At 29.2% G+C, this 24590-nt stretch overlaps 1 long non-coding RNA gene across 1 annotated transcript; it reads right to left on the reverse strand.

The window, feature by feature from the left end:
• Positions 1–337: 337 nt before the first annotated feature.
• Positions 338–19666, reverse strand: LOC129919057 (uncharacterized). Its single transcript, XR_008773041.1, has 2 exons — positions 19276–19666; positions 338–766 (listed from the first exon to the last, which is right to left on the reverse strand). It is a non-coding gene; the product is annotated as an uncharacterized LOC129919057 (long non-coding RNA).
• Between the last annotated feature and the right edge of the window lie 4924 nt (positions 19667–24590).

Raw genomic sequence — 24590 nt, forward strand, 5'->3', positions numbered from 1 at the left:
TCTGGTCTAGAGAGTCCTTCAATTTTTTAGTCGTTTTTTTTTTTTCTTCTTTCTTGAATTGGATTGGAGGATGCTAGTAAAAAAAACAAACTATTTGCCCGTGTATCCGTATGGAAAATTGCAGAAGACCACAAACAAATGTTAAACTGCAAAAAGGATAAACCAATAAAGTATAAAAAAAAATTGATGAAGGAAGAAAAAAACGAAGAAAAAATTGTACTTTTTCCTAATCGGATTCGGGATTTTTACTTTCTCTACTTCTCCTCAAATATATCCTGAATCTTGATTATCGTTTCCGTTATTTTTTTTTTTCTTTCTAGTTTTTTAGTCCTTTTTGTTATTTTTTTTATGTTTTTATAGAAATGAATTTTTTTTTCTTCTTTTTGCCAGTGTGTTGATGATGATGGTTGGCAGTGATGTTGTTGTTGTAGTTGATGATGGTAGTAGTTGTAGTTGTAGTCGCAATGCGTTACTGTTGGTCTTGTGTAAGCTCTTGTTAATCCCTAGCCTACTATATATCATTAGGATACACTTCTTTTACAAAATCCTGTTTTCTGTTTTTTTTTTATTTTTTTATTTTTGATGTAATTTAACTTTTTTTTTGTTGCTTTTGGTTTTTATATTCGCATTCTCTCTTTTTTAGTACCTTAGTGAAAATGTCGTCCTTATTGCCTTATTGCGGGTGATAGCAGCCTTGTTGTCGTATAAATTTCTTTCTGTGTGTGTATATGGTTGAACTACGTTACGGTCATTCAGTTGCGGTCATCTGGAAAGAAAATGAAATTATTAGTTTGTGGTTTTTATGTGTTGTTGTGAAGTTTATAAGGAAGTTTTTTTTTTATTGAAAAAAAAAGGACTATAGATAGACTTTTTATAGTATTTTTTTTTGGGGTTTGAGAATATTTTGAAAGGTATATCGTGTTAGGAAAGTATATTTTGATTTAAAATAAACGATCTTATGGGTCATTATGTGCGTGAGTATATAAATTGAAATCAAACATTTTTTTTATTCGATGAAAAGTAATTGAGTTTTTGCACAAGGTACTGTTGTGGTTGTTTATGTTGATAAATTGGGCTTGAGCATGAGGAGAATAATATGATGAAGTAGGTATGTGTTTGAAATTTATTGAAGTTTTAAAAGGCTTTTGGTTAATTAGTAGGGAATTCTTGAATTCATTGGTTTTACCGAATAAGAAGTCCACATGTAGATTAAAGGATTAAATTAGATGGGGTGGTTTTGGTTAACGTAATAATTTAAAGGATTTATCTAAGGCTTTATCCCTGTTCTTCTATATGATTCTTTAAAATATAAAAAGGGAATTTCAAATTTGCAAAAAAAAAAAAAAATGTTCCACATACGCCACAGTGACCGACAAATTTATGTGCATACAAATGAAAGCAATTATTTGTCTTTGAAAAGTTTTTGTTCTATTTTAAATAATAAGTCATTACACCAGTTTTGTTATTCTAAAAAATCAATTTAAAATAACCAAAAATTTTGTTTTTTTTTTATTGCACGAAAAAGATGGAATTTCGAATTGCTGTTTATTTTTGTTAATTCAGTTTATGTAGGAAAGTATAAAAAATCTTGAAAAGAGAATACTATTTTAGTGGAAATTTTTCATTTTTTGAATTTAAGATTGTGCGGTAAGGTGGTTCACGCTTGTATGGGAAAAATAAAATTTTCAAATAAACAGTTTGGCTCCACATCCTATTGGCATCATACTGTTGAATTTTACCTCTATCTTATACAGGGTGTCCCACAGTCACCGCCCCAAACGAAAACCATGGATTCCTGAGGTCATTTTAAGTCGAAAAACTTAAGAGGTAATTTTCTCGTTTTCGTCCCGTTTTCGAGTTACCACGGTTTTTATGATTTTTGTTCTCTTTTCCCTTATCTGGCTTTATCTTTGCCAAACTACGTTTGATTTGAAAAATTTTTTTTACAACCAATCAAGAATTTATTACAGTTTTAGTTTGTCTCAAAACTTTTTTTTCTGCGGACAACCGTTTCTCCACAATTTTGCATCAAACACAATTTTCTTCGTTTTTTAAGTTGTTTTTTACACTTTCATATCATTTAAGTCAAAAAAACACGTTAATGAGTATTAATTTTTTGTGCTTTTTATTAAAGCCCAGTTTATTTTCATAAAAAACAATAAGTTTTATTTCATAAAAAAGGCTACTGAAATTAATTAAAAAAAATAAACAAACTGAGTGAATTAAAAAAAAAAAATAATTTTTAAATACAAAATTTATTTAAATGAATTAAAACTTTTTCTGAGCTTTATTTATTTGTTCTTTTCTTAACCACAATAGCTCAGAAAAAGTTTTTAATTCATTTAAATTAATTTTTTATTTAAAAATTATTTTTTTTAATTCACTCAGTTTGTTTATTTTTTTTTAATTACTTTCAGTAGCCTTTTTTATTAAATAAAACTTATTTTTTTTATGAAAATAAACTGGGCTTTAATAAAAAGCACAAAAAATTAATACTCATTAACGTGTTTTTTTGACTTAAATGATATGAAAGTGTAAAAAACAACTTAAAAAACGAAGAAAATTGTGTTTGATGCAAAATTGTGGAGAAACGGTTGTCCGCAGAAAAAAAAGTTTTGAGACAAACTAAAACTGTAATAAATTCTTGATTGGTTGTAAAAAAAATTTTTCAAATCAAACGTAGTTTGGCAAAGATAAAGCCAGATAAGGGAAAAGAGAACAAAAATCATAAAAACCGTGGTAACTCGAAAACGGGACGAAAACGAGAAAATTACCTCTTAAGTTTTTCGACTTAAAATGACCTCAGGAATCCATGGTTTTCGTTTGGGGCGGTGACTGTGGGACACCCTGTATAGAAGGGGTTGCTGATCAATATTGAAAAATTGTAGTTTTTGGAAAAAAAGTAAAAAAAAAAATTTTTAAGTCAAAAATTGCGGTTGTTGTACTTATTCTGAAAAAAATATATAAATAATAGTTTCTGGGGCCACTTCCAAGTAAAATTCGTCAATAGGTAGTACACAGACGTTTCATTTGCAAATTTTGCTTAATATTTATTATTATTAATTATTGCTCAAGTAAAAAAAAAAATATATATATTTTATATGTTTTCTAAAGATAAGTAAAACTTAAATAAAATACTTGCTTTTCAAAAAAAAGGAAAAAACATCAAGATTACCTACAAAACCTAAAAACTGAACTGTCTAGATATGGCCTTTTATCTATCTTGCCTATAAATTTTATTTGTCTTTCTATCAAAATTTTAAAAAAAGATATAAAAAATGTTAAACGGTCAGCAAATTATTGGCAAAAATTCAATTTATTGTACATAAATCAATCTCGTCTATAGAATTGTAAGTTTGAGATAATTTTAATTTATAAAATTCGAAAATTAAGGCCTTTAAAAAAATTCGTACCAGATCTTTAATTTTTTTCATATGACTTCCATCAATTAAACTAAAGTTTCTATAAAAAAAAAAAAAATTCCCCTCTCTATAGTAACCACTTTGTTGAAGGTTTACCACTTGCATTGTGAAATTTGTTTACGATGATATTTTACCCCTATTTACCCTATTTAATGATTGAATTTTTAGAAATCCTTTAATAGTGTTCTTTTTCATAACATAACCTTACAAAGAAGCTATAATAGATTTATTCTTACGTTAGATTTGGCGTCATTTATGACTTGACCTTCAAGATGAAATTGCTATCTATACGATACAACACTACTGCTAACGGGAAGTGGATCGAGAGATTGAGTAATGCTTTTTCATGTATGCATCTGGAGTCATCGATTTATAAGATGTTATCACAGCAAAAAAAAAAATATATGTATATTTTTGACGATAACATGTGGCTTTTTGAGATTTCGTAACTAATTTTGCAAAAGAAAATTTATCGGTGATGCTTCCAAAAATCACGTTTTGACCCTTGAATATTCAAGTATTTCAAGGATATTTTTAACTTGCAAACGAAACAAAATACGGAAAAATGCACCTTATTCCTTTGAATAAGGAAAACAACTTCAAACAAACTAAAACCACGTTGATTCAACTATTTTCGGAATGATTTTGCGTTGAAAATGAAAATTTTAAAATCAAAGTAAAAATAAAAAAATTTCTTAAGTTGTTTCAATTTTTATTTAAAGATATTTTATGTTTGTTTTTTCAACGTTAAATCAACGTTGAGAATATTACATTGTACGTTACGGTATTTCCCTCAGTGTATAAGAACTGTTTTCCATCTTTCGATACCTGTTTAAATTTTTTCAATATCGTTTGTATTGCCCGAGATAACTTAAAATGAAGTAAAAGTGGGTTTGGCTTCATATATCATGAAGGAGATAATGACGTTATAAAATTTATAAAATATGCCAAACAACTGAGGATATCTCGGGCAGTAAAAAAGATATCGGAAAGATTTAAACAGATTTAAAAAGTTGGAAAAAAGTTCTTACAAAAACCGTTACTAAATATGTTCAAACGATTTTCCTTATATAAAAGAATAAGGCCTGAAGTACTGCATTTTCAAAAACGGGAGCTAATTAATTTTTTTTATTTTTTGACTTCGGATTCGAGTTCAGCACACTGAAAACCTTCAGAAAAGTATATTTTTGTTTCGGCACCAAAAAAAAGATTAATTTTGTTAACCAGAGTAATTATTACGGAGGAGGTCTTAAAAATATAAATACATAGAAATTATGGCAAGTTGCAATTGATTTCTCATGATGTTGAGTGACCTTTTCTAACAAATTGAATCGGATGCAAAAATTTCGAAAATGCTATAACGAAAGAAATATTGTAGTGTTTGTCAAAACCAAGAAAAATGTAATACAAAAAAGACATCAATTATTTTATTATTATTACCACAACACTATAGGACGCAATCTGCCACAAAACAATTAACTGAACAAACAATATTATATTCCCCGTAAACCATGGTTAGGTTAGAAGATGACGGCGAATATCTGTGGATTCAATGAAACCTAACAGAACGACCAACGACGACGACGGACCCAAGAAGAAGAAGAGTGTAACTATAACAAAAGCTTAGGTCTTGGGAAAAATTCCCACAGGCGGCTTACCAACTGGGAACTAACATACATAGCGGGGGTACCTTTAGCTCGTCGTACATTTATATTATTTAGCTTCATTCCCAAAGCCAATTGGGTTCCCATGTTATTTTTATGGTGGGTGGAATTGGAATGGTTTGTTGCCAAGCTGGCTGGCTGGCTGGCTGGCAGGTTGGTTAGTAAGTTGGTCTATTGTGTTGGCCTAAAACCTCCAAGAAACCACCAAGAAAAACGAAGTAGAAGAAGAAACTTTCTGATACCTTGAGCCGGGAGCATGCACACAAGAAATCTGATGAGAATAATATAAAAAAAAAAAAACGAAAAACGAATAAAAACTTCAAGAAATGGTGTGGTAAGAAAGTCGTGTCGTCGTCGTTGGTTTCGTCGTCGTCAAGGGAGGAAACTCATCGTCGTCGTTGTTGGAGTCGTCGTCGGTGTCGAGGGAAGTTACAGAAATCCCTATAGTCTCAGAGAGTTGTATTCTGGAATTTTGTTTCGTTCGCGGAACTTCTTTAATTTTGCCTTTTTCCTTATGGGGCTTCAAGCTAAATCTATTGAAACGTAGCGTAAAAGAGAGAAATACCTCCACAATATTATATTATATATGCGATATACTTTGGAGAGCATGTGAAGAAAATGATGATGGGAAAGGAAACTTTTGCGTTGCTTTGGCTTAAACAAAAGTTGTTCACAATTGTTTGCGCCCAAGTGTTGTATGTTGCTTACTTTTTTTTTTTTTTTTTTTTTTTTTGTTATTTATTTTTACTTTAACTTTATTGTTTCAAGATCCTTGCTACTGTTGTTGAAGCTGCTGTTGCTATTTTTATGTTACTTTATTGTTTCATGTATGCGAGAGAGAGGAGTTTTTTTGTGTGTGGTATGTTCTTTTATTTTGTTTGACTAATAAGTTTTCATTCACCCTCTTAACAAATATAGCAAACTTGATGATGAGGATGATGATAGAGATGGAAAGAGGAAAAGAAACCATCGAGTTGAAAACAATTGGAAAACATTTATGTTGCCAATGGCGTGGTGTGGGAAATTTATAAGAACGTGATGATTGGAGAATTTTCTTTCTTTTTTTTTGTTATGAATGATGGAGAGATATTTTAAATTCTACTTAAAGAAAATTAGATATTTTTTAAAGCTGAAACATTGAAGGTATTAATTTTATGGAGATGTGTTATTACAGTTACCTTTTTGAATTTTCTATTAAAATTAGGTAGGTAGCTTTGAACAAGGTATGAAAATGAATAGGAATAAGTTTTTACATTAATTTATAATTGGCATGGTAAGTTTTGGTTTGAAATTTTGTGTTTCAACTTATTTTTTGATAATTTTTGAAAGATCAGACGAATTTTGTTTAAATAAGAGTTATCGGAAATTTTCCTCATTTTCAAGTTATTTTCTTATTGCTGAGGTAACAAAAAACTAACTAAGGAAGATAACCATTATTTTAAGAAATTATAACTTTGTTGTCGAAAAAAAAAATTAAAAATAACTGCAATTTCGGTTTTTTGTTTTTATATAGAGAAAAAAAGGATATAGGTTAGGGTGGGTCAAAAAATTCGAAAATCTTTTTTTTGATTTGGTACTCCGAAAAATCGATTGCTAGACACCTCTAAAATATACACACCAAATATGAGCTCTTAATATTAATGGGAAGGTCCATTTTTACATCAAGCTTCTACTAAAAAAAAAATTATTTTTTTTTAAAAATCGACTTTTTACCAAATTTTTTTTACATATTCTTGTACTAAATTGAACGCTCTACAAAAAAGACCTTGTACACTTTTTTCGTTTTTCTATCCGTTTAATAGATATTTTAGGTCCAAAAATCGAGAAAATCCTTCAAAATTCGTTTTTTGTTCTTAATTTTTTAACAAATTGAAAAATTATAATAATCAATAGCGGAAAACATATTCTTGTAGGAAATAGATCATTCCACAAAAAAGGTCTTAATAACTTTTTTCACTAATCTTACCATTCTTAAGATATTCGAGGTCAAAGTAAAAAAAAATTATAAAAACATTTTTTACTTTTCAAAAATTTCTAATTCACTGAAAACTCATTATTTTCAAATGCCCAAGATATATTCTTGTAGGGGCTTAAACGTTCTACAAAAAATTCCTTGGAATCAAATTGATTGCTTTAGCCGTTTAAAAGATAATCGTATCCAAATCGCAATGCATACGAGTCATAAGAAAACTACTGAAATCAGTGGGCATTGGTTTGGATACGATTATTTTTTAAACGGCTAAAGCAATCAATTTGATTCCAAGAAATTTTTTGTAGAACGTTTAAGCGCGGACAAGAATATATCTTTCTTATTTAAAAATAATGAATTTTCAGTGAATTAGAAAATTTTGAAAAGTAAGAAATGTTTTTATATTTTTTTTAAATTTGACCTCGAATATCTTCAGAATGGTTATATTAATGAAAAAAGTTATTAGGACCTTTTTTGTGGAACAATCTATTTCCTACAAGAATATGTCTTGCGCTATTGATTATTATAATTTTTCAATTTGTTAAAAAATTAAGAACAAAAAACGAATTTTGGAGGATTTTCTCGATTTTTGGACCTCAAATATCTATTAAACGGATAGAAAAACGAAAAAAGTGTACAAGGCCTTTTTTGTAGAGCGTTCAATTTCCTACAAGAATATGTAAAAAATTTGCTAAAAAGTCGATTTTAAAAAAAAATAATTTTTTTTTTAGAAGCTTGATGTAAAAATGGAAAATTGCGAAGCGGAGGACCTTCCCATTAATATTAAGAGCTCATATTTGGTGTGTATATTCTAGAGGTGTCTAGCAATCGATTTTTCTACCAAATCAAAAAAAAAAATTTCGATTTTTTTGACCCACCCTAATATAGGTACTATAGAATTGAGCTATATTTAAACTTGACATTCTTTTAACAAAAAGTTATTGTATACAAAATATTTTATGGCACATAAAAAGAAAAAGTGTCTCAAAGATACATTTAATTTTTTTTTTAATTTAGTTAAGACTAGTTTTGAAAAAAAAAGAAGTGTTGGATTGAGAGATTGGCGCAGTCTATAAATTCGGAATTCCAAAAAATCAGAATTTCGAAATTCTTCAATTATTCGGGATCCCGTTCGATTTTTTTATAGGTATTTTCGGAGTTTTTTCTATATTTTCGGAATTTTGGGTTTTCTGGATTTTGGGCTTCCGTGATTTTGGATTTTCTGAATTTCGGGTTTTCTGTTTTTTTTTTTATTTTCGGGATTTTGGGTTTTCGGGATTTCGGCAACCTCAACGCGTTTTTGATAGTCAAGGAGCTCTTTGAGCTTATTTTCTGCATTTTATTAAGTAATTTACCTACTTACAATTATTTTGTTTGAGCATACAGTTTATACAGTATACACTCAGTCATACCATAAACTAATATTTGGCAACCAAAATGAGCCAAGATTAAGTATTTTAGTTAAATGTCAGCACTCCACCATGAGGCAGCCTGGAACTTTTCCTAACCATTTGTAAGGGGTCTATGTTTGATGAAAGTATTACTTTCTGGATTTTATAGTTCATGTTGGTGCTGGACGCAATTAAGGGCCAATAATAAACCTGCCGATTAACAAACCAATTATTACATTATTTCTTACATTATTACATTATTTCTCTATATTTGATGATGCCACGCCCCCTGGCTAAAATTATCAAATTTTAAATTTTTTCCTTTGTATAAATTACCATATCTACCATTCTACCAAATTTCAAGATTCTACGATAATCAGAAGTGCTCTATAATAATATTGATGAAAATTCGGCGAAAATGGGCGGTTTCCATGCCCCCTGAATTGAAAATCTTAAATTTTCGATTTTTTCCTTTGTATACAACACAAGTCCTATCACCATGTAAAATTTCAAGTTTCTACGATAGCGGGAAGTTCTCCATAATTTTGATGATCTGTGAGTGAGTCAATGAGTCAGTTACGGTTTTCGCGATTTTTGAAGTCCTATATCTCAGAAACTACTCATCGTAAGAAGCTGAAATTTTGTGAGGAATTTGGGTTCGGCCAGCTCAACAAATGTAGCATATTTGGTGTGGAAGTTAGAGGGGGGTCCAAAATGGCCTGAGTTGTTTCCTGTAAATAAGGGTGTAGTGCCAAAGTTGCTAGAGAACTTGGCTGGGCACTACCGTGCCCCTTGATAAGATTACTTCCACTTTTAATTTTAGGGACGTACAGATTATGCACATTACAATGGAAGACCTTTATTACTGAAGTTTTTTCCTTGTATTGTGTATATTGTGAAGGAACCTGGGTGATCCGTGAGCTGAACAGTAAAAAGCACATCAAGCTCTACTAACGGAAAAGTGCGTTATGTTCAAAAGTTCAACTGATTTGTTTTTTTTTTTTTTTCTAATTTCCATTTTATATTAAACTGTTTAAACCCTTTTTTTTTGTTAAAAAAGGTGATAACTCATTTTGTTGATAAAAAGAGATCATAAATAAAAAAAAAAAAACAACAATTATGAGAAAACAAACAGCTCAAAATAATGAAAACAAAAAACAAAAGAAAAGAAATGAATTTCCCATCGATATAATGAGCCAAGCTTCAGGTACTTTTTTACTCCAAACCTGCAATGAATAAATAAAGTAAAAACCGTTTTTTATCTGCAAGATGGTTGGAAAATTTTCAATTTAGTATCATAGCTCTGGGGAAACTTTTTTATCTCCAAACTCGTCTTCAGTTCTAATTTCTTTCTCACACTTTTCTTCTTCTTTTTTTTTTAAGGTTGTTTTAATTTTTTTATCTTTATTTTCTTTTATTTTCTTGTCTTGTTCTTCTTTTTCCTGTAAGTTTTTCCTCGGAGCTATGCACATCAAATACACAGGGTGATTATATATATTTTTTTTTATTGTATTGTATTTCGTTCGTGTGCATTTCCCAGCAAAGACAAACGGATAGACGAGCCAAAAAAAAAAAAGAACATCACACAAGAGAACAAGCAAAATAAATCAGCTAAAACAGAAAAGGAAATTAACAACCAATAGATTGAAAGTAAAATAAAAAAAAACGAAAAAAGGTTAAATGGTGGGTGGTAATAGTGGGTTAAGTATTCAGGGATGCAGTAAAGGTTTCGAATGAGGATAGCAAACGTATGTTTCTTTTTTCTCGCGCTTTTAATCACCCAGAGGGGGGAAGTCTGTCAATGATTTTTTTTTTTATTTCTTTCTCAATTTTCCCACCGAGTACAGCTAATGAGAAATTTCTTTTTCCTTATTTTCTTTTTTGTTTTCATATAAAGTTTCAATGCAAAAGAGAGTACAAATTTGCTGAAAATACGCTAACTATGTATCTTCCTTAATGGCTTATGACTTATTGTCTCAGTTTTTTGTTTTGTATTTGCAACAGTAACAGTCAAATCCCATGACTTTGAACAACCAGAAAAATTTTCTAAATGTCATTAAACAAAGTTTTTTTTCTGTGAGAAAAAGCTTGTGGAACTTATCAAATTTGGAGTCCATCAAGTTGAATAAGATTTGAGAAAACAATAATCTATTACTTTTATTTTTTGTTGCGTCTATATTTATTGAGTTGTAAGGCTTTTACGTTTTACTTACATTCCACAGCTTCTATGATAAGTTTAACTTTTTCCTTGGAAAATTTGACGTTCATTATAATTCTACTATCTAATTTTTCACTTTCGACTACTCACTCAGAAAATATCTTATTCATACATTATCAAACTAATATTTTTGTGGAACACAAAATTTTTAAGCTTGACCTTTTGAGCTTTAACTAAATAAACAGGTAATAATTGTAAGCAAGTGTTAAGTTTTCTATAAAATAACCTTTACCAGTTTAAGTCCCACATTCAGCAATCAATTGGATAAATTTCAAAACAGTGTGGAACGATATAATAGTGAAAATGTTTGTGGAACGTATTCATTTTTCTACACATGGGAATATTTAACCTGTAAAATTTAGAATCAAAAAAATTGTGTATGACTAATTTTTCATTGAGTGGAATTTTAATGTATACGATCCACAAATAAACGCCTTTCATAAATCTTAACAAATTAGAAATTAAAGATATTGATTTACGTATGAATTTACTTCTTATAAATAAATAAGTTCCACCTTTGTCAATAGTTGGTTTAAATGTTCAATTTTTATTTTAGAATAATATGAATATTTTCCAAAAATTATTTCGATACACAAATGAATACGTTCCACAAATAAATGAGCTCCATATTTTTCTTTTTTTGTTCTAAAATTTTTGTAAAGAAAGGAAGAATAGAAATAAACATTTTTTTTTGTCAAATGAGCAATTTATAAAATTAAAAATTTTAGAGAACTTTTAATGTATTTATGCGAATAATTTCATTCCTGAGACTTTTTCATTTACTTTTTTTTTAGTTCAAAGGCACTTTTTGTTTTTATTTTCTCAGCTTAAACACATAAAAGGTTTCTTGTTTATATTTTATTCCTATTTTGTTGTACTTTAAAGGTATTTTGTTTTGATTTAACAATTAATTCTTGCATGAAAAAACAATATGGCAATGGGTTAGGGTTAGACAGAAGAAGAAACCTGTATAAATAAAGGCTAAAACTCTTAGCTGGTTTGGGGGTGATAAGGTGAAAGATATAATGCTTAATAGGTAGTAAACGTTTAGAAAATTCTGTTCTGAAGGTAAAATGAAATTAGGTTAAGAGGTAAAGCTCTTTAGTAGAGGTTTTTTTTTCAGTCAATGAAAAATAATTTCTTCATCATAAGCTATTTGAGCAATGAAATTGGTTTATATTGAAAATAGAAAAAAAAAAAATAAAATAAAAATGCACAATAAAATGATTGTTTAAGAGGATTAAACTGATTAGGTCCTTTTTTTCTGAAATAACTTGGGGTTAAAAAAAAAGTTTACAGAAGCTGCTTGAAGGAGAAATAAAAGGAGAATTAAGATGTGATGTATTTTCAACTTCAAGAAAGGTCTACAAAAAGGTCCAAAAAAGCAACATTGGAACATATCCTTTAAGACCTTAAATGGAAATCACCATACCTACATACTATAACTATGAAATTCATTTTCAAATTCAAGGTTAACGCCTTTGAAAGTTTTTGAAATTTATTATCAATAAACGCAATAAATGTACGGGAAATTTCGAAATAAAGTAAACAACTTTAAATGTTGCTAAATATTTTTTGCTACTTTTGGTCACTTAAAAATCTTTAAGGTCCCAAAAATTGGCTGGGGTCATTTTGTAAGTTTGAAAGAAACCAAAAATGTTCCCCAATACGTGTCCTTTAGATAATCCAGAAAATGACTAAAAATCTACACCTATATATGAGAGCAAATTGTTGGAAATTTTTGTCGTGGTTTAAGACCTTAAATGGAAACAAAGTGATAATCCAGAAAGTAAGGGAAACTATGAAATTAATTCATTTGACCTTAAATCTTGATTGGATTGATTGGAACTTAATTAAAGTGCTGTTAATAGGGTCCTACAAGGTTAAGACCTTGACAAATTTGTGAAATATTGATGATTTCATTTGTATGGAAAGTTCAATTGGATTAATAAATCTCATAAATTAGTTTTGAATACCTACTTTTTGTCACTTACAAATATTTAAGGTCTAAAATACAGGTTGGGGTGATTTTGAAAGTTTTTAACATAAGCAAAATTTTTATAGAAGGAAAATAACGAAAAATATATCTAGATGAATTAGGATTGAAATTTCGAATCTTTTATTTTAGTTTAAGTCCTTAAATAAAACACCTATATTTAAAGTCTTAGCCCAAATACACTTAAAAATTTGATTAAATACATTCAAACTTGATTATATTCGTGAAAGTAGGGTCCCAAAAGATTTAAACCTTTAAAAAAAATTCCCAAAATAAAATTGAAAAATGTTTTAAAGATGTGAGTTATGTGACAAATTCAAATTAATTAATAAACAAGTATTTTTGGTTACTTATGGCGTTTTCGATTGGCAGTCCGGAAGCGTCCGGAATCATTCTGAAAGCGTTTTATTCGAAAAAAATTGACAGTTTTGTGTGAATAAAATTTTTTCAGAATGATTCCGGACGCTTCCGGACTGCCAATCGAAAACGCCATTATAGTTACTTAAAAATTGTTGGGGTCTCAAAAATTGGTGAGATATTTGTTTTAGGTATTAACAACCCAAAAATATTTCCCTCCACGATCTTATCTAAGACCTTAAACCGAAATAAAAAAAATTGATAACCCAGGAAATACTAAAAACTGTGAAATTCATTCACTCAAGCATAAAATTCTATTGGCTTACTCAAAATCTTGATTGAAATCCTATTAGAAGTACTTCAAAAAGGTTAAGACCCTTTAAAGTACTTGAGATAGAAAATACAAAACATATATAGTGTCGATAAGCCATTTCCCTATCGGTTACTTTTATATTTATTTCTCCTGTTAAACAACAACATCAAACATTTTTGATGTTAAAGAAGAAAAAAAAAAAAGTAAATATGTTGTCCTGAATATTGTGTTTCCATATTTTTGTAAAACCCATCTCCATAAAGAACAGAGAGACCATATCTTTTTTTGTGAAAAGACAGACGATTTCATTTAATCCATTCAATGCAATTGGCTATAAAAATGGTATCGTCTCAATTTTACGATGATAACTTTCCATTCAAAGGCATCATCCTCCCCTTAGGACCCCCCTTCTTTTATATTATAGACCTTCTTTCTATCATGAAAGCCATATATAAAAATGGTAACGTGTGTCTGTCTCTGTCTCATTGTCAAAGGCTTTTTTTTTTTTTTTTTGGTTTCTTGTGTTGTTTGGTGGCGTTATCCTTTATTTAGTATAGAGAGATGTATATGGAAGGATCCAATTCCTGTCACAACCTTAAAATAATGAGATAGGAAGCATAAAAAAATACATATGTATTTGTATTTTAACTTATACATATATGCCAACAACACATCTTATTTGCTTAACCACGTTCAAGCCATAAAAAATGTACATCTAGAAGGACATAAATCCAACGCATATAAATCAATTCAATTTGAAGGATGTGTGTTACTCTTGTGTGTGGAGGTCCTGCTTTTTTTCATATTGTTGTTGCTAGTTGTTGTTGTTGTTCTCATTTGCTTTTGGTTTTGGTGCGAGAAAGTACATAAAATGGGTGCGGTGTTCAGCTCAGCTCACACAACACACAACTTGTTCCAGAATGGCCGTTATAATTTTTTTTTTTCCTGAGAATGAAATGAATGGCTTCTTATCAGCTTCACCGTGCGTTATTCCTTCATTGTGTTGTATCATGCATGTGGAGACACAAACTCAATGTTCAAAGGATATGGAAAATATAGCTGGCCTATATCGTGTTGAATTATTACGATGGATCATTTTATTCGGCTGTGACCAACAGATAAATGGGTGGCTGTCTGATGGCTGTTTTTTCTTTTTGACAATTTAGATTGTTGAAAGGTTATAAAAAACATTTTGGGAGATTATTTTTTAGGTATGAATGGCAAAAGAATTGGATATGAGTGGGGGAGAATTTAATGACATTTTAAGGTTTTAAGAATGATGAGCGAGAAAATGATGGCATTATTTAGGGTGAATTGCTATTCAAATGGCCCGATTAAAGGCGATATTTAGAGAAGCCAAGGAAAAATTGAAATTTTAGCGAAAAAAAATTATATACTTGAAGTTAGCAAACTACAACAAAATATTAATATTTTTCGACAGATAAGACTTCTGAGAACGTTTTTCGATTAAAAGACAACAGTTCTTAAGTTTAATAAATAATTTTAAAACAAGCTCTACAAAATTAAAAAAGTTAAAAGCAATTAAAAATTGTTCATACCTACATGATTTTAAAATTAATAAAAACAAAAAGTTACGATAAGAGTTGTGTCATGCAACCAAAGAGGAATAAAATTCACTTGTTGATTAATTTTTTCAAATTAAAAGCACTTTTTTTTAAATCCATCATGAACTCCAGAATTTTGACTCTTTTTTGAGAAAAAGGTGCTCATTACCGAAAGCATGTGTACTTTGATTCCTAAAACTAAGTATTCTTTTAAAGTAGGTATAAGGAACTCCAAAATTCTCTATTTAGTATACAGAACTCGTATTTTGTTTTCTAATTTTTCAAAAAATCGTTTTCAAATTTCACTGAATTCTTCAAACTCAAACAATATAATATCACCGGCGGGCACACAAAAAAATAAAAAATGACGTGTACATGCAGAACAAACTAGGACCTCATAAGATTATGTATTTTTTCAGATAGTCAATGGTCAAAAAAAATTATATGGTCTTACTATTCAATCAGTGATTAAATAAGAGGAAACTATGAAAGTCACTCTGGTGTATGTGTAACGTTTTTTTTTAATTTTAAGGACTTTTGAATTTTTCAGTGCAAAATTTTGGATATCTATTAAGCGTAGGGTAAACAAACAACAGAAGTTTGAATTTTTGAAAAAAGTAGTTTTTGGGTATTTTAGGGGACTCTGAATATTTGGAATATCTCCTAAATGGAAGGTGGAAAGGTTCTTAAATAACTCTTATTTGTTGCCATTTTCAATGAAGGTTATAAAATAACCTTTTTTTAAAAAAAAGAAAAATTTCGGTCAAGGTCTGAGAGAAACCTTTATTTTGCATTTTTTTATGTTTCTTTTATGTTGTTTTTGCAAAATAAAGACATTTATGAAATGTTTGACATATTCAATTGAATTAACCATTTTTGATTTATTTTCAGCGCAAGAGGTTAAAGGTTGACCTTTTCCATTTATTTTTTTTTTTTTTTTGTAAAAATCTCAACCATTAATAGACCAGTGCCAATAATTTTTGAAAATAAAAAAAATTATTAGCAGCATATGGGTGGTGGGAAAATTTAGGATAAATGGTAGGTATATGAAAGGGGAAAAATAAATTGAACACCAAAAAATTGGGGGAAAGGGGCGGGTGGGCGAAAAAGTGGAGTGGGTGTTAAAAATCATGGTTTTTTACGATTTCTGTCAAAATTAGACGTCCTATCGAAAAAAATCAAATTTGAAAGTTGTAGGTAGTATAAATGTCTACAACTTTTACTCAAACAATTTTTTTCTATAACCTCAAAAATATTGAAAAAAATGCAGAAATACGATTTTTTGATTTTTTATTTTTATCTTTTACAAAAATAGTTGGATTTTAACAAAACTTGGTTAAAAATTACTTTTTATGTTTTCTATCTATGAAAAATGAGCAAAAAGTTAATTTTTGGATTTTTGACGAATTTATTATTTATTTTTCAATCAAAAAAGTTACAGAAAATTTTTTTGATTTTTGAAAAGTTTGGAATGCAATTCTTTAGCTTAAAACCGTTTTTTAAAGATTGTGTGGAAAAACTATACTTTTGTTTAAGAAAATATTGAGAAAAATTGAAAAAAAAACAAAAAAAACGATTTTTAAGATTGATTTTTCCGTAAATGACAGTAATATTGGCGAGAAATAATTTTCCATAGAAACCAAATTATACTTTTCTAATGGTCATTGACCTTTTTAATTTGAATCAAGTACTTGAATAGCTCTAACGTGAAAAGTTTTTGAGATATTGAATTTTGAAAGTCCCAAACATTATTAAAGTATTAAAAGGGCAAGGACATAAAAGAGACTACATTTGTGATAAAAAAAAGTATTATTTCAAAAATTACTAAACGGTTTCTCTTCCTCCAAGCGCTTGAATTAGCAGATGATATTACCTACAAGATGGAATTTGAATTTAATTTGATGTTAAATGTTAGAAGTCTAAGATTCAGCCCCAAATTATGTGCCTTAAAATTTAGGGCTCAAATCTCAATTCCGGATTCTATTAATTATTGGATGTGTAGAACAATGTTTTATCTTTAAACCAAGAAAATTAAATGAAAAAAAAACTGTCAAACAAGTGTTTTAGGCACATTTTGAAGGTTTAACCAATTTTAACAAACAGCAACAATGTAGCTTCAAATTTCTACTTAAAAATAAAATTTAAATAAATCGTGTAGGTAAACAGAATTCAGTTGACACTTTTTTTTAATTAAACGTGTCCACAATTTTTTTTTTTTTTTAGACGAAAGGTTTTTAATTTGCTTATGAAAAATTATATCAAAATCAATAGTAAATAAATTAACATGCTTCCTAAATTTTTATTACCTACTCTACCAGAACAACAATAAAAAAAAAAAATACCTACAACAAAACCACCCTAACACCAAAACCAATTAATCACTAACTTAAAAGAGTGCAATGACATTCATTATGCGACACCAGATGAAAACTGTTAAAAACCAACAATATCAAAAATAACAACACACACAAACACTAACTTATTCACTTCTCTACATGAAATACCAAACCATTACTCTGTCTGTCTAAAAACAAATTTTATATCAAATAAAAAAAAAAAAATATAATGAAAAATAATAACAAATAAAAAAAAAATTAAAAAAAATAACATCATAAAATAAAATATTGCATGCATCAGACTATGTCCCCGATGACATATAAATCTAACAAACTTGCACCTAACCGCACAAAGGATATAGCAAACCAACCATCATTTTGAAAGTTGAACGAGGATTGGGGTAGTCCCCAGTTGACAACTATAACCAACGACGACAAAACGAAAAAAAGTTCAATGGCAGAGGAATTTTTTTTTTGTTCTTGTATCCAGACGATTGGCGGCGGAAAACAAATTATTGTAGAGTCTGGCTTTATGACACCAACATATCCTACACACATTTTTCTATAATGAATCAACCAAAAGAAAAAAACTATACAATATTTTTTTTTTGTCCTTATTTTTTGTTAAAATTGAAAGGTAGGTTTGAGTTGATTGGGTGGACTAATAAAATATTATCCTCTCCATCTCCTTATCCTTTTTGGCTGATGTTGGTGTCCCTATGAAGTAGACATGCCCATAAAAATGTCACATTTATCATAGATTTTTGCTCTAGCTAAAAAAAAAAGGGATAAGCCCCTAGAGAAATAACTCCAAGGATATCCCCACACATAAACCAAACCGAATAATAATACACAATAATGTCCTTTTCCGCGAAAGACTAACACAACAAAAAACACTATACAAAAAAAAACCATCATTCCACCAAATTTTATCCTGATGATGACGAGGTCCTTTATTTTTTTTTTTTTTTTATTTTGCTGCCCTAAAACATAAACATAACAAAAGAATAAAATTGAAACAATTTAAACTATCCTCCTTTTTCTCTGGATGATGACAAAAAAAAAAAGGATAACACACAATATGCCTTGGCCGCCACCGCTACAACAGCCGCCGCAAGAATGAAAAAGGACATCAAGTGGGAGAGAGCTTTGCAAATAAAATTAAAAAAAAAAAAAAAAAAAAAAAACAGTGAAATTGCTTCAAAACTCTTGTATGACAGTGAAAATATGGTTATCGCTTTGTGTGCAACAACATTCAACAAAATTTTTTTTTTATAAATAAATTGCATTTGACCAACAATTTTCCTTTAGGCAAGGATATGTGTGTTTTTTTATGTTTTGCTCGTTGGTTACGCTACTTTCCTATTTATCCCGTTATTTTTATTTTTCTAGTTTTTATTTTTTATTTTATTTTGTTGAATATATGAGAATAAATGCCTTGCAGTGGAGAGTGTGTAGGTTTTGCTGTGCGATGCATTGCGACGACAATAAATTTAATCCTACAATGTGATAACGAAATTTTCACTTATGACATCACTGTGTTATAGTCCTGGAGCAATATATACAACAACAAATAACAACAATAACAAAAAAAAAAACCCTGAATGAATAAACAGAAAAATGGAACATCCGCAGGACAACAAAGTGGCCATTGGCAACTATGCGGTTTTTTGTCGGCATCATCTGGGAGAAACCAAAAGCGATAACGAAGGATACCAAAAGGACGAGGAGGGGGGGGATAAAAAGGATATGTCGACATGCTACAGTGACCATTTAGGACATGCTGCAATTTAGAAGAGGCATCGAACTAAAAACCCATCTAATTCAATTAAGGACTAAATGGAGTCCTTGTTCAATTTAGTTCTTTGCAAAAAAAAAAGATTGTTTCCCCAGTTTTTTTTTCCACGAATATTGTCCGCCAAATAAAAAAAAAAAAAAAAAAACAAGGATATAGCCACTTAGTAATTGACTTTTTGCAATTGACAAGTTGATTTTGAGAGAATTGGAGATGAACATACAAAAATGGAAAAAAAAATTTACAAACCGAAATTGGCTATGATGGGATATCCTTTTTTTTCATTTTCATATCCGCTCTGGCTGAATGGATTCTCTCCACTTTAAATTCACCGACGAAAATAATTTTGTTTCTTTTTAACCAATTTTCCCGCTTGAATGAACTTTAAACAACCTTTACGACACCAAAAAGTAAAAAAAAAAAGGACACTCTTCCTTTTTATAAGACCACAGACACTCGTACTACTTTTGCCAGAGCCAGCAAAAGGATATTCTGTGTGCCTTGTTATTATTTTTCTTTGCTTTTTATTTTTTCTTGAAATTTCACTGTTAAAATTTAATTTAATTTAATTTTTCTTTTTTTCTACCCTGAATATAATTTCAGGTTAAAGGCCAAAAACACAATCACTCATCCGTGAGTTTCGGGAACCGTTTTTTTTTGTTGTATTTTTCCTTTTTTTTTTGGTTTATTACTTAATTCGAATTCCCATCATTCCGAACGTATTTTTATGTTACCCATTTTTATGATAATTTTTTTTGTCTTCTTTCTTTTACCAAAAAAACAAAAAAAAAATGTCGTCACATATAACGGATTGTGTGTGTTGTATAACGAACGACGGTTGATTTCAAACTGACAAGTGGCCAAGTGTGGTGGGTAGTCGCAGAGTGGCAGTGGCAGCAGACTTGTGTATATCGCAGGTTGTTTCGTCATCCCCTAAAGGAATTTTGTTCTTCTTCTTCTGTGTGTTGTTGTGTGTGATTGTAGATGATGGGGGTTGGGATCGGGGGGATGGTTTCATATAAATTTTGTTGCTCTCTAGGAATAAGGAATATTGTGTGTATAGTAGGTATTTTTGTATGTTTTTTTTTGGGTAGGAAGAGAGAGAATTTTACACTGGAACCTGAAGAATGTGCGCTTACTCCCCCACAGAAAAAGTACAAAAGTTCCATGGAAGAACGCACGAGGAGACCACGAGACACAGACAAGTTAGCTAGCAGGTGAATTTTTGTATTCAGAAAAAATTAAGAGAGACAAGTCGAAGAGAATATTATTCATCTTTTTTCAGAGAGAGAAAGAAGTAGAAATAGTACAGTGAACAGTGTTGCTGTTGTGCTTTAATGTGCGTATTTTTTTAATTTTTTTTTTGTAAAGGAAAAAATAATTCATTTTTATTTTTGGTTACATTCGATCATTTTTGTTTTTGAAATTATTTTTAATTTTTATAGTTTATGTTGTTGGTTTTTTTTTTTGTTTCTTTGTGATATTAGACTAGCGGATGTTTTGATTTTTTTTTTTTTTTGCATTTTGTGTATTATTTTATTTATTTAATTTTAAAGAAGAGAAAAGAAAAAAAAAAAGATGACACTGAATTTTTTTTGTGAATAAAATTTTGATGTTAAAAATAAATATAAGGCGTTGCCATAGTTTTTTTTTGAAATAAATATTGTGAAATGTTTTAAAATGGAAAATTGGAGGTAGGTTCTTAATGAATTGAATGTAAAGGTCAGATATTTTATATTGTAAAAATGACAGCAGAGAGATTCATTAGCAAAATGTGTACAATAAATAAAAATTAATAATAGGTATAAGTGACGAGACGAACTTTAGTAGATAAATAAGGACTTTGTAGTTAGTTTTTTTAGTATCATTTGTTGTTTAGTAAACTAAAATATAAATGTTTTATCGAAAATTTTGGAAAATTTTTTTGAAATTGGGACTCAATTCGCCAAAAATCGTAAGTTTTTTCATTAACAAATGCAATAATATACAAAAGAAATAAATAGGTTATGCAATCCAATTCTATGCATTTCATAACTTTATGAGTTCAGATGTATGATGTATTTTTCAAAAATCAGTGTTAATTATTAATTTTTTTCATACTTTAGTGATTTTAGCCTTAAAAAATAGTTGCTCTTTTTTTTATAATTTGATCTTGAAACCGTTAAAGAAAGCTAAATTGTTACCAAAATTTTGTCAAAATGGAGTCTTTTTTTAGTATTTAAACTGCTTTTAGCTCAAATAGGCCAGACATTTGGGAAGTTTTAAGCTTCAAAATTTAAAACCGTTCCAATTTTTGTACATGTTACAGTTACATGGATATTGACTCTTAAAAAACTAAAACCTTTTTAGATCGATTCACCATAAATCAGGACCAGTACAATTTAAAAAACAAAAAAATTGAAGAAAATCTGTTAGAGCATAAAATAAATCGTTTCAGATCTAAATAACGTTGGTAAACCATGATAAAGTTGAAGAAAGATTTCAACGTAATTTTAATAGCATATATACCACCTACACATATTTTATGCACTAACAGTTTCATCCCATCTTTTTGTTTATAGTATTGTTTATAGTATACATTAGGTGTGTTTTTTATTACAACCGGTCTTAACTTGACAAAAAAAACACAGTCTGGGCTAAGCAATTTACATGTTAAATACAACAACACCTTAGCCCCTTGGGCTTAGTTGTTTAGCCCGGAGATTTCTCTGGGCTTAACTTTTTGAAGAGTTTTAAATCTGTGCTACCAAACTAATTTTTTCATAAATTGTTTAGAATTTGTTTAAAAACGTGAAAACTCACGTTTGGAAGGACCAAATGTATTAAAATAGTTTTGCTAGCATACATTTTTGTAACTCTTTGTAAAACATACATGCAAAATACAAGAAAATAACGAAAGCGAAAAATATGACAACTCTAAATTTTTGTTGTGTCTGCTGTTTTCGGAACATTCAATATACAGTGCTGCCAAGATTTCAGGTTAAGCCCCGAGGCGTTTTTTTTGTCCAGTTAAGACCGGTGGTGATAAAAAACACACCTATTATAGTAAAATGTACTGGGTTTTTAAGTTACTATAGTAAAAAGGTGTAGGGTAGGATGGTATAAGAGTGCGCGGTTGATAAGAGTGCGCAAGGCCATTTTCTACGGTTTGAAAGGGAATATAAGACTGAATGCACTTATTTTGGAAAGATCTAAATGAGTTTGATCTGCTGTCAAAATTTCATGCAAATGTGTTTGTAAACAGAGGTGCTAGTTAAGTTTAAGTTTTTTAGCACTTTTTTTTCCAATATTTCTTGCCAAACAAATTAAATTTTCCGCTTAACAACAAAAAATAACAATAAACAAAGTATGGGACATTAAAAAGTCGACAAAAAGAAACATTTGAGGAACACGTAAGACTGGTCATAAAGTGCATTGTGAAATATATATATATTCTTCGATTACATGTCTGAGCGTGTAAGAGTGCGCACCATGATGATGTATAAGAGTGCGCGGGTTATAAGAGCAGTAAATGCTATCCAAGGCTTCAAAATAACTGGCATTTGTCCATATACCAGCAAACAGCAGCTAGAAAAACAAATTCCAACCAAAAAGAAACAAAATGAAAGTTTTACAAAAAACAAGCGAATGAGATTAACTAGGAAATATTGAAATTTTCTCGGAACCATTAATCGAAGACTAAATTGATTGTTCCTCATGCAAGGAGTGATGGGTTGAAAAATACTCTGTTTATTTAAAGATAGGAAATTTTATTTGCGACTTTTGTGCGAACTTACATATGTGCGCAGCTGCGCACTCTTACAAACTAAGCCGCGCACTCTTACACAATACGATGTATAAGAGTGCGCAAATTTCCTAATGTGGTATTTTGTTTATAACTTTTGAATTAATACATTTTTGTTACCAGTTTTAAGTTTTTTTCGTTGCTTTGATTATAAACTAAAAACTATATATAAAAAAAGTAGTTAAATTCTTTTTGTTATTGTTTTATTTGGTATTTTGTCTAAAATGCGCACTCTTATACCACCTTACCCTATAATTTTGTTAAAATAAAAATAAACTCCCCAAAAATTCCAAAATTACCTACCTATGAATAAGTTTACCTAATAGCACGATTTTTACAATCGTCAATTCTATTTTTGTTTTTATACTAATTTATATATGTATACTTATATTTTTTTTAAGTTTTCTATTAACATTTAGTACCTACATGCTCTTTAACAAAAAATAAAAAAAAAATGGTTTAAAAAAAAAAAACAATACCTTAGATTAATTTTGGCTCCTTTAAAAGTTTGCAATTTGAATACTTTAATTACGTATCATTTTTAAAAAATAAAATTTTCAAAATCGTTAGAAACTTTTTCTTTAAAATAAATAGGTTTTTGAAAACAAAGTTATAAATAAAGTTGGTTTGTCATTTTGGTGAAATTTGTATGCCACACCTAAAACAAAAAAAAAATCAACGTCTCGTTTTCCGAAACTTGAATTTTAAGAAACATATTCAAAAAATGTATTTTTTTCAAAATTTTATTTTAATTTATATTAGGGCTTAATATGTAATATATTTAAAAAAAAAGTAATAATCATTTTTATCAAAAAAACAAAACCGACTTCCATGATTCAAAACGGGGTTTTATGGTTTTTCTAATAGTTCCTATTACTTAAACTGAACGAAATTGAAACCACATTGCAGCCACTAGCTTTCCAATACAAAAAGAATTATCAAAATTGATTCACTCTGTCCAAAGTTATGCGGTAACAAATATAAAAAATAAAAAAACAGACGAATTGAATGCCTCCTCCTTTTCGGAAGTCGGTAAAAATGGACTTTGATCGATTCTTTTTCCACCAACAATTGATTTGCATTTGCCAATATAATTTATAATCTAAGAATAATCCTTAACTTTTCGAAGCGTACTTCTATGGTCTTTTATATTTAAGATTTTTTGTATACGATTTTTGAAACAAGGCACTATTAAAAAAATTTCATATTTTTCGAAGTAATTAGAAATTTTGAAGTGATGTTGTTTTTTTATTGTGCATTTTGTATGCAAATTTCTGAGAATAAATTTATGTTAACTTAATTCGGCTATAATTTTTAATGTCTTTAACCACCTAGGCCTCATCAAACGCTCAATAGTTGTGATTTTGGAACGAAGGTTTTTTTTTCCATGTAAAAGTCTTTTAATATTGAGCAAAACAGAAAGCCTGTTTTTCTCGAAATGTTTGTAATGTTCTAGCAAGAAAAATGTCCTTTTAAACTTGTATACATTCTTCTTAAAAAAACAAACGAAAAGCGAACTATTAAAACGTAAAACCATAGCAGTACTGCTAAAAAACAAATGAAATTACCCTCTCTCTGATCTTCTGCCTGACGGATAATTGTTAAAATCTCACAAAATACTTTAAAATTGAAATTTTGTGAATTATATTTAAAATTGTAAAAGAGCCCAATTCCTGACCTTACCACAACGATACCTACTCTCAATTTTTTTCAATTTAAATACAATTTAAAATACATTTTTCATTAATTTTACAATTCTCCGTTCTTTCAAATATACGAA

The sequence above is a fragment of the Episyrphus balteatus genome, chromosome 4 (assembly GCF_945859705.1).
Source record: "Episyrphus balteatus chromosome 4, idEpiBalt1.1, whole genome shotgun sequence".
In the NCBI taxonomy this organism is placed as follows: Eukaryota; Metazoa; Arthropoda; class Insecta; order Diptera; family Syrphidae; genus Episyrphus; species Episyrphus balteatus.